Source organism: Heliangelus exortis, chromosome 3 (assembly GCF_036169615.1).
Source record: "Heliangelus exortis chromosome 3, bHelExo1.hap1, whole genome shotgun sequence".
Lineage (NCBI taxonomy): Eukaryota > Metazoa > Chordata > Aves > Apodiformes > Trochilidae > Heliangelus > Heliangelus exortis.
This window is the reverse complement of record NC_092424.1, coordinates 22,301,522-22,312,851: the sequence shown is the minus strand read 5'-3', so window position 1 is coordinate 22,312,851 and position 11,330 is coordinate 22,301,522.

Below are 11,330 nucleotides of genomic sequence, written 5' to 3'. Positions count from 1 at the left end.
TGATGGTTTCATCGAGCCTTTGGCAGCCGCACGCAGTAACTGGGGATGCTCCTCACCGGGGAAGCTGCGGGAAGGGTGTTTAACGGGGAGCGGTGCGGTCTTGGGGCCTGGGCAGCGTGCGGATGCCTTTTATGCCGTCTTCGGGATGCTTCTGACCTCTTTATTCCCCCACTTTCGCCACCTCGGCGTTTTTGGTCTTCCTTACATCTCAGGATGAATTTGTCTCTTGGGAGAATGTGTTACCATGGTCTTGACTTCCTCACACTGAGTCGGAGCCTCATTTTGCAGGGTGGAGGCACAAAATTGCCTGAAACAAGCATGTGCTTTAAAGGAGTGAATATTTATGGAGTTACTAATGCTTCTGTTTTGTACCATTTTTTAATATGGTTCAGGTTGAATTAGGCAATGGGAACTGTGACTGCTGCAGCACATGAAAATTATGATTGTGCATGCAGTACGTGGCTGCATTCAAGTCTGACTTCTGATCAGTGCCATTTCCATATAGGAACAGCCCCCCTTTTAAACTGCAAACTTGTGGGATGCCTTAGTTTGTAGTCATTCCTGTAGACATAAGTTTTATGCCCATCAGCACATTTCTTCTTAGTACATAGCTTTATGTACCTATTCAGCAAATAAGTATTTGTAGTATTTTAAATACACACTCAAGTTTCAGTAGCTGGGGCAGGAAATAAACACTATAAAGTAATCATATGTATTTGTTAAATGCTTTAATGAGTGATCCTTATATGTATAAACCATAAATAAATTTTTAAAAACAAGTGTAGATTATAGCTTTATGTGAACATAGAAGACTAGGACTGTGGAAGCCTGTCCAAGAGAAACTGTTGTCAGTGTTTCTCTCTGTCATTCTTTCCTTTGTCCTCTGTCAGCACGATCTCTACCAAGTTTTCAGTGTATGATTACTTGTGTACTCCCTATCTTTTTTGCTTTTGGTGAAATAATCTTTAGTGTTTGAAAATAGATGGAGTGCTCTAAGAGAATTGTATATACTTTAAATTCATTTCTGGATACAGCGGAATGAGAAATGATAGGGGACAAGTGTAATATATTGTTATCTGTCTTGCAGGTGTGCAGACTTTTTTTTTGTGTGTGTGTTACAAAGTCTATTTTACAGAAAAGAGAGCAGTCTTCAGGCACTTGTCCTTTAAACCACCAGCACGCTATTCATTGCAGTAAAGGAAATTCTTTCCTTACCTGGTTAATACCCATTTTGCTTCAGGGTTCACGGCTTGAACTAAAAGAGGACTAAGGCCCAAACCCTGTACTGGTGTGTTCCTCTGTTCCTATCTGCTGTCCAACAGCTGTCATTTTCTTCTGCACCCATTTTTAGAAAGTGACACTGCCCAGTGTGTCCTGTATGCTGTTTGTTGGCAACTCAAGCCTTGCTGCATGTTCCTCATGGAAAAGAGTCTACCTTAAAGTTTCATCAATTAAATTTTTTGGAATTTTTTAACGAAAAGTGTTATGTAAGTTCTAATTAACATAGATTTGTTTTTCTAAGACTTAAAATATTTTCTTCAAGGTTTCTAGGCTTTGGAGTGGCTGCCATGCTGTTAAAAGCTGTGTTGTAAAAATCTATTGGCAGTTGAAATTAGCGACACAAAGACCTCAGTAAATAGTAGGTGTAGCCTTGCAATGATGGGATTTTCATATGTATTGCACTGGAAGATGTTTTCAGACTGTATCTTCATGTATCACTTGGAAGAAACATTGCTGAAATCTGAGTCAGCCAAACAAAAAGAAACTCTTCTATTCTCTCAAATAAATAAAAAGTATTTTTAACTTGAGTTTCTTTTGTCTTTTTAATGCAACTCTTCTGTTTTTGAAGCAAATCAGCAGCAGCTTTGTAGATCAGCTACAGTCTCCTAAACTGAAAGGATAATGTTAGAATTAATGTGCACTTGAAGTCAGTGGAATTACATGGATGTATCAAGTCATTGGAACATACAGGCCTGCAGGACTGGGGCATTCAAAGGGGAAAAAAAAAGTAAGAGCTCTGACTGGCAATCTGAAATAGCTGCGTTTGAGAAGACTGAAGATTTCCCTTCCCTGCTTTCTGCACGTACTGCTTCCTACACAGCTGTCGGAGCTGCTCTGAGTCAGCTTCTGAACCCCCTAGATTTTAGAGTGTATTTAAAGGCACACAGCAGTGGTGCCAGGTTATAAGCCACTGGTTCCAAATCCAATTCATAAAAGTCTGAGGTGTCAACAGAGAATGGTGTGAATAGTAGCTTTATGCCCAGCTCTTGCCACACTTAAATCAGAGCCCTCAGTATGCTCTGAAGTATTGATTCTTTTCTTTTTCAGACCTCGAGTATGTATCTAACTTGACTTGGAATAAAGCTCCTTATCATTCATGATCATTATTCAAACTGGAGAACCAACATTCTGGAACAGATTTAACTAAAAGTCACATTTGCAGTTCTTCTCATTCAATCATAGAAATTTATTTCCTGCACCTCTTAGCATCTTTTTACCCATGAGTGAGGCCTTTGGAGAGGTGAATGAAAACATGAGCATCAGCTTTCAGAATCCTGACCAACTTGGCTTGGAAGTGTGGTGCTTTGAGTACCAGGTTGCTGTGGAGTTTTTGCTACAGGGAGTTGCCTGATTGCCAACAGATGAGGAGTTAATTACAGCTTTGCTTTCCCATTCTTCCCTACATATGCTTACTGGCCAAGCTACAAGAAATCTAGCTCTTCTCAGAGACAGTGGGAGGGAGGAATGTTTTAGGAAAGAGGATGCACTGAGTGGATGAATCCTCAGCCACAAAGGTTTGTGGAAGAAGCTTATGAAAACTTCCTTCTATTTCCTTCTCAAAATGAAAAACTTTAAGGAAAATCCCTTTTGGCTGCAGCCATGCTAGTATTTACTACTCAAGCACTCTATCTTTTTTTCTGGGTATTTCAGCTAGCTTAAAATACTTTCTCTAAAGCTGTGCTCTTTCAAGTATGCATGGAATTAAGTTTAAGGACTTGGACTGTCCCAGTAAAACCAAGTGAGCTACTCACATACTTTGAGTTAAACCGTATGTTTTCATGGTCTGTGGTATGCTTTGGCTAGTCCCTATCTAGCAGTGTTAATTGGTAAGTCCTTAAATAATATACAACAGGTTGTCTAAGGGACCATCTCCATCTGTCACCTTCCCTCAGAGCAGGACTTGAAATTCTGGGATTGGAACTGAGAGATTAGACAGCAAGAGCTTTGTAAAGGCCCTAAATTCAATGTTCTTCAGCTTACCTACTACATTGTATACAGTCTTTCCAGGCAAAACTATGTGTATCAGTATGTGCAGGCAATGGGTTGTTACAACTAGATGTGATTCATGTTATTTAAAAAAAGTTATATCTTCTGTCAGACAGTCCAGCAAGATTGTGTTGCAAATAAAAAAATGTATTTTAAGTTCATACACACTGGAACACACATGCAGACATACACTGATTATCATAGCAGATAGTCCAATGCAAATGTACCCCGGCTTAACTCCTTCATTCTGCCTGTGTCTTGAACTGTCATTTTGGGTAGAAATAGAACTGCCTGAGAATGTAGCAGCAGTCTTTCTGGCTCAATAACATGCAAAGCATCCCTCAGGGATATAGGCTTATAACTAAGCTTTCAAAGTCAGTTAGCATCTTTGCCATAATGACATTTCCTTAGCAAAAATGTATAGAACACAAGGATTTATGTATTTATTAATCTGTTCTCTGTGCTGAGGATTTGTTTGCATTTGTTTACCCATAAAATAAGGAAAGATCTTCAGCAAGAGGAGTGGATTAATTGGATTTTTAAGTATAACAACCGGGGCCTTTATTTACTGAAACGCAAAAATAAATCCCCCAATAACCAACCACCACCACCACAGCAAACCACCGTAGTGCTTGCACTACCACTTTCTAAAAGCTTTTGTTTCTGGCAAACCAGACCTTTGTAAATGCCAACATGCACTATCCTCAGCTTCACAGTCTTCTGTAAAGATTGTTCAACACAGCATTTAGAAGATAAAGGGGAACAATTTTTGTTATGAAATGTTTGCATTTGAAAGCAAACACCTGGAAGCTTGGGTTCTTTCAGAAATAATTCCTAATGCTCAGTGAAGGGAATTAAACAAACAAACACCAAGGTTTATTCTGTCAGCTTCTCAGCAGGCTAACAAGAATTACTGCATGCTAATAATCAGCTGCTCTTGGAAACTTAATGACTGTGGCAGCCAGAAAAGTACAAAACGGGGCCAAAAGATGTAAACACAGACATTTAGGCTGTGGTGAAGAGAAATGAAGAGGATGGGGAAATCTCTCTGTAAATCCAAGGTGGAAAGGTTTCCCTGTACCAGGGTTTCCAACCACTTTGACAATGTAGAATACTTTCTGTAGGGTTTTGGTTTTGCATCTTGAATTGTAATTCTATTCCCTAGTAATCCTATCCTCCTTGGAGAATAATGGCAGGAAAGCATTTTTATATTTTTTTCTGTCTGTGCTGTGATCTAGCAACAGGAAACAAAGAGCCAATTCTGTCAAATAGCCAGTTCTCCTTACCCTGCTAGCAAGTGGGCTGGCACCCATCAACTGCAAGTCTGCCCTTTCAATTCTCAATTTCAAACTATACCTTTTAAGGGGCATTTTCTAAACTCATTTTTGCAAAAATAGAATGAGTGCTACTAGTAAGGGGGAGTCCTAAATATTGATTGGCTGTAATAAACCCTTCCATTACCTGGTTAATGAATGAGACTAAGTCACATGCACTTGTAGATAGAATAATTTGTCATATAGGTCACACAGCTTTTGTGAGCACTTGTTTTATCTTTTCAAGTTTTGAGAAATGCAAAAGAGATATAAAAAAAACTGCTGTGGTCCTTATGTAATAATGTGATTCCCAGAACTGGATCTTTGTGGGGCAGGAAAGAAGTAAGACTTGAGAGAAAGGGAAAAGCATGGGTAAGTGCACAGGAGAGATTAATGTGGGCTTTAGAGAAACATAAATAACGTTTGTAGTAATTTAGTCATTTGTCTTTTGTCTGCTACATCCAACAAGATTTCTTTTTGCCAGCAGATTAAATAGATGGTAGATTAAAAAGATGATATAGATGAATATATGAAATAGATGATACTGAGATCTCAGAAATATGTGCCTCCATGTAAGGATTTGTCTACTTTGGGGAAATGTACTGCCTTTCCTGCGGTGATAGAGCTGCAGTGGTCCAATTAAAGCAGCATAGAAATGCCCATGATTTTTCCTTGTGTAGGTGTGCTCTCAGTCAGGATGGCACAGGCACTTGTCTCTGGCACAGTGCAATGTGACATTAGAGCAAACGCTGTTTCTCACGGGTCACCCTCTGGAGCAGGATCCCAGAGTTCTCCCTGCACCTTCAGTGACCTGACTTGCTCTCCTTCCATCGGCTCCAACACCACAGTCCTTAAGCACAGACCGTGCAGCAAGCCCACTTAATCCTACCCAGTGAACACATGAGCCACAGTTTGCGTTTCAGTCTGTAAATTGTTCTTTTGTTTTGCAGGCTTTACTGAACACAGTTTTATTTCATGTGACTGTGCTATTTATGGAGGAGTAAATATTGCCGGGGGTCTATTTAAGAAGGCCAATGACCTGGATTTTTTTCCATTTGAATTATCTCCAAGAGTCAGACATGTTTAACAACCAATTTTTTCCCTTGCTGCTGTAGATTGCGATGATTTCTAACATCTTAGATCAACACCCACTCAAAAGACAAAGATTTTGAGAGAAATAAAACTTTATGTACTGTGAATGTGGTTAGACAGTGTGCAACCTTGCCATTTTTGGAAGAGATTAATTCCATCCTGAATTATCAGTTTTCATTATAGCATGCTCTTAACGTCTGAATATTTGCCTTTTCATACAGTTGCAGAAATTTTTGTTCAAAACTCTGGTTCGTTACTTTTTTTTTTTTTACTTTTTTTTAAAGTGTGTTTTCACATATTGTATATAAATAAGTAAGTCACATTTTCAGAAAGGGAAGATTTAAGCAGAGCAAATGTTCTTCTTACTGTTCTTGCAATCTAAATAGCAGTATTGCTTTACTGTTTAAGAAGCAGAAAAATAAACATTGACAAGAAAACAGTGCTATAATTTCACTTTCAAGAAAGCTTCATGAAAGCAAACAGGTAGCCAAATGTCAGGAATATTAAATATATTTGAGTACTTTTAAAAGATGAGCTAACTGCAGTCTTTTAATATATAACATTTTTAGCAGTATACAATGAGTTGGTCACAGTAAGTGTAATGGGCTCCAACCTGAAATTTTGCTGTAGATGTACCTAGCTTTACCCTGTTGTATAAAAGCATAAAAACTGCATTTTTGTACTGAATGCCATTCTATTCATGTTCTAAAGTCCGTGAGGTTTACTATACAATTACAAGGTACCCTGCCTTCAGTGCAAAGCCATTTTCATAACTCACAACCTCCTTCCTGCTCTGGAGAGGTGCAGAAGGTGGATGAGGTTGGGATTCTCTCATGTCAGAGCCATCATCTCACCTGACTGCATTTCATCAAAATGTGATCTTTACTGAGGAAGGAGCATACTGGACAACAGTTAGATAATTCAGCATTCTTATGAGGTAAATGGTGAGCACATCTTTCATATTTTTCTGGCTTGAACCCCTCTATGCCATAGAATAGTCATGTTATACAAGCTGCCTGTGCACAAGTCCTACCAGTCCTGCTGAGCTACTCAGGAAAAACCCAAGAAGCAGCAGCAGAACTGCTTGTCCTGATGATGTCTCAGGAGAGACAGTTAGTTAAGGTGTTGGGATGGATATTCCCATAGCTAGTCAAACTAATAGGAATTTGCATTTCTCTAAATGAAACAAAACTAAATCCTCAGAAAATAAGCTTCACAGAGAATAAACCTTTTTTTTTTTTTTTAAGGTTTTCTGCTCAAGCCCACCACTTGGTACTTCAACCTTCTGATCTTTAACATCCCTTTTCAAACATCAGAATTTACCCATTGGTTATTTCACACTTAAAAAAGACTTTGTCTTCCTTGAGTGAAAATTGTTACTGTGAAATGAACTTCTGTTAGTGACACCTACAGCCTCCATTAAGATGAGCCACACAAGCGTTGTTTCATTCTCTGTTGTAAAATGGTTTTAGTTCTCATTTGTATCACTAAAAAAGAGTTTTTGCAGATGCTAACTCAAACCATCTCTCAAAATTAAATTAGCTAAATCCTTAATTAGTCATCACTGATCAGAACAGATTGCAATGACTACGGTTGCTAATCTCATCTATCCATTAAATAGCTGCCAGATTTTAAGGAAAGAAAAAAATTCAGACTACTTTCTGTTTTAATAGACCTTATAACTATCTAAGGTGAAGCAGAATAATTATAGTATAACCAAGCACTGCTGTAGTTCCTTGCTCATTTATTTCTTACTGATTAATGAGTTAGAACACAAAACAAACCTTTAAGGAAAAAAATGCTAAACTGTTTGGTCTTGTATACCTCCATTCAGGAATATGTCAGATGCCTCTTCCATTTTTCCCCTCCTTTGAAAACTGGTGGCCTGATTCTTCTCTACTTTGGTTATTGAAGACTGTAGAATTGCCAAAGTCATCAAAGTTACATTGACATAAAATGTACTAACTTACATAATTAAGGACAAACTCCTCAAAAGATCCTGAAGGCCAGATTTAATAACTTAAAATGAAAATTATAGTTTTATGAAATTAAAATTTCCCTTAAAATACTAAATTTTCCTTAAAAAAAAATTAAAGGGGGTGTTTGGAAAGTTAAGCTATTTGTTTTCTTGTAGAACAGGTAGGTACTAGAAGTAAAAGCTGACCTGTAAGTAAAGCTTAATGCTATGCTAAGAGGACTGCTTTTAAGTGCAACTCGTGATCCTAATCTTGCCACAGTTAAAAATGCCAAATATATACTAGGATATTGATTAAGATTAGACATATATACAATCTTATGTATAAATATTTGGTATATATATTTATGTCTTCTGCAATACATGTACTTTGGACCAGGACACCTCTACCTCTTTGAGTAGCCCCTGTTTTTTCTAACTCCACTGGTCTGGGTTAGACTTCTTGCTGGCTAGCACAAATTCCATTGTTATTGCCTGTCTGATTGCTCCTAGTGTCCTACCACTGCATTATGTTAAATGAGAAATTAATATTTAATACTGCATATTCTGTTCTAGTTATTCCATTAAGATTAAACTGAGCTGAAGACTGACACTTGATTTGACAGAATAAAGGGGCCCTACAGTGTTCCTTTGCACTGTGCCACTTGAGCAACTCTTTGCTTGGTTATTTGCCTAATAGTAATTCCAGAGTTTTGTGTCTGGTCTCCCAGCTTCACAGAATCCTGAACACCAACAATATCTGACAAAGATGCATTCACTGCAACCTTTTGCAAGTGAAGGAAATGGTCTGTAAGAATTTTGTCCCACTATGAGCAGGCTATTGCAAAAAGCACCTAATCCCATCCTTTCTGTAGCTGGTGCCTAGCAATGCTCAGCCCTCTCCCTGTGCCCATCCTTCCTCCCCTCCTGGCCTTCAACATCTTTGTGCTGCTGCAGGTCTGCTCTATCCCCCTCCCTTTTACACCCAGGTGCTGTCCTGCTTTCCCACCACTTCCAAAGCTGCAGCTATGATGACCTCTGGCTCCAGATGGAAAATTCATGTGAGTCTGTCCTGAACTTTCTCCTCCCAGAGCCGACACAACTCCTGCAGAATTTATCAGTATTCTTTACACCTTACCTGTGTTACAGGTGTTCAGTAGTTGGCAACCAGTGTAGCATTGCCCCTGGATCTACTCATCTTAAAATAATGTTTTACAGGGATTTCTTAAGAAAAATAAATGCAGTTACCTTTCTGTAGGATGCATCATGCTGTCACTGCATGCACTGCTTGCTCTCTACCCCACTGTTTTGGGGAGCCACCACTGGAAGGAAGTCTTTGAAGCATCTTAGAAATTTATGAACTAGGAGAGCATTTCATGGTTGATCAGTTAATGTAATCAAGGAAAAACACAATTTGGTTTGGACATGGATTAATTTGTAGATTAATGACATTTACCATGTTCTTATCACAAAATAGCATCAAAGCACCTGAGCTGATACTTGATAAGATGTGTGAAAAATAAGGCAGAAAAATCTTAGGTGCTCTTTCAACATAATCCTTGGTAAAACAGGATCTACACTGATCCCCAAGTGCTCAGTGCTGTTACTGATCTCAACAATAAAGATAAACAATTAAAAAAATGTACATTGTTGCATAGACCTTGCTTCTCCTGTTATCCTAATAGTGATTATTCTGACTTTTCCATTTTTATGGCTGTTAAGAAACATCACTAGGAAGTTTACTGAGAGCTGTCATAATTACTGTTGCCATGCCCTGAATTTCTTGTGTCCTGTGTTTTTACTCTGGTTATGTCAGCAGCTGTACTGGGCCATGTGTCAGGTGCCACACTGTGAAACCTACACCTGCTTTTCCACAGTGCAAATTGAAGCGTTCAGAAAAAAAGAGGAATACAGTTAAGAGACATCTTCCAGTTTTATTTGATACAGGCATAGTTAACTCTTTTTCTAGATCACTCTATAGATAGAAGATGGGATCTCTTCTTTCGGCAACTTAATATTTCCTTCATTTCCAAAATAATGTAGAGAAATTGCTATAATAACTATGTATACTTGATCTCTGTAGTTTGAAATGACTCACTCATACCTCTGAATATATGTCCTAGATCAAACATGGTTTTCTGTGTTCAGCAATTTTTACCACAGAGGCTTCAGAGAATGTATAAGTTACCAGCTTTTTATTTTAAAAATGTCTTCACTGAGCCCAGTGCTGAGTGTGCTGCTGTCTACACATGTAATTATTAAACAAAACAAAACTATTGTCACTTAAACATCTTTAGTATTTGTTCACCCTATCCAACAAGGTAGTGGGGATTTCAAACACATTTATTCCTGCCATTTTATTATTACCATTGACTACCTTTTTTTGTAGGAAAAAAAGGGTGAAATTTCAAAATCATTGCTACCAAAGTCTTACTTGCATGTGTGTGTGAATTCACTTGGCTAGTTAGCTGCTCTTTATGAGATTAAAGTAGGCTCAGTCCTGCATTATGCCCTAGAAAAACCCCTAAAGTATCCCTCCTAAACAATTTTTAAACTCTATTTGATCCCAGGCATATGGGGTGGCCAGCATCTTCTACATATCTTATGAATTTTGGACAATATTATTATAAATGTTGTATTTTTAATGTGGAACAGACTGTTTGCTGACTGGGTCTATCCCGCATATTTGTCAGAGTGACAAAGAGCCATTAACATTAATGGCTCTATGAGATAAAGTGGAAAGTTCTCAAACAAGAAGGAACAGAAATTAAAAGAATGGTGGTTCCAGAGGGACTCACAGAGAGAACAAAGGGGAAGATTTATTAAGTCCTTCAAAGGTTTTGAATAGAAAAGAAAAGCGATTTTCTGAAGCGGAAGAAAAAAGGTGGGATTTAACTGTGAGACCCCACAATGTCAAAGAAAGGCAACACAGTTTTGAAGAGACATGGGGAGATGCAAGAAACCTGTAGATACACTACAGAGGATATCTGACTTATTGCCAGACAATACTCTGAGAACCGAGGCTTGGAAAATATGGTTAAAATTTATTATTTTGTACATTATTGTGTATTTCTTTTGTGACCGAGGTGCAGTCATTTGTTTTAGAATTCAGTACAAAGTCTACACAGCTATGAGTTCTACTTTGCACAGGCACCCAGAAACTGCACAGCTTGATCCTAGTCAGCTGTAGACAATCACCTGAAGTGCCTAAATGTTAAGCCTGCTAACCAAGGAGCTCTCTAGTTGGTCAGGTGAGGCAGATCTCTGTAGTGGAAAGTCCATCTCAGGTGGGCTGAATTGCTGCCTGGAGACCCCCTGTCTTTCTGCTCTGACTACAGAAGTATCTTACCATGACCACCATCCTGTGCAAGCACTGAGTATGACTTGACCTGGCATTTGGCTTCTAGAGGCCAGAACATCTACAAAGCTGGAGCTGTACTAAACAATTAATGAAGGTCTTCAGCAATGTGAAACTGACTACACGAGTGACTTAAACAGTGCAGGGACTGTTGTCAGCTACAGGGACTCTCTATTGCTGCTTTAGTGGAGTGGCACCTTGATGTTCAAGCGTCCAGTATGCCATGCACAAACAGTGCCCTAGTTTTGAGGTTATTTTCTTAGTAGTAGGAACTGGTTCCAAAAAAGTTTAATTCTTCATAATGTAAGTATAATTAATCTATGAAACACTTGGAAATCGGTTCATG